Source organism: Polistes canadensis, unplaced genomic scaffold (genome assembly GCF_001313835.1).
Source record: "Polistes canadensis isolate GaletaPanama2010 unplaced genomic scaffold, ASM131383v1 scaffold_231, whole genome shotgun sequence".
Classification (NCBI taxonomy): domain Eukaryota; kingdom Metazoa; phylum Arthropoda; class Insecta; order Hymenoptera; family Vespidae; genus Polistes; species Polistes canadensis.
The window spans coordinates 28,869-29,347 of record NW_014569778.1 but is presented as its reverse complement, the minus strand read 5'-3'; positions in this window follow the sequence as shown (position 1 = coordinate 29,347).

Here is a 479-nt window from a genome sequence, read left to right as displayed (position 1 = left end):
AAATATTTTTTATATTAAAAGTTAATAGATTTTAATGAAACTTATATTAAATTAAAGTGCACTCTTTTATCTACATGTAGAGTACAAATTTGAGTTATAAATCAATCTGCAAAGGTTCATAAAAGGGCAAAGAATACGATGCTGCAATTTTTTTCCTACTTTGCCATTTCTTAGAAAAGTTTCGGCAAATATTTTTTATACTTTTTGCAAATAGATTTTAATGATTTTTATATTAAATTAAAGTGCMYTCTTTTAGCTACACGTAGAGTATAAATTTGAGTTATAAATCAATTTGCAAACGTTCAAAAAATGGCAAAGAAAAGTTGGCGGACTAGGCATTGTTCACATTGCCTAACGCCAGGCATTGTTAACATTGCCGGGGGTGGTTTGGAACCTAGGCCGGTATTGTTAACAATGCCTGGTTTTAGGCATTACTCACATTGCCTAATTCGCCAACTTTTCTTTGCCATTTTTTGAAC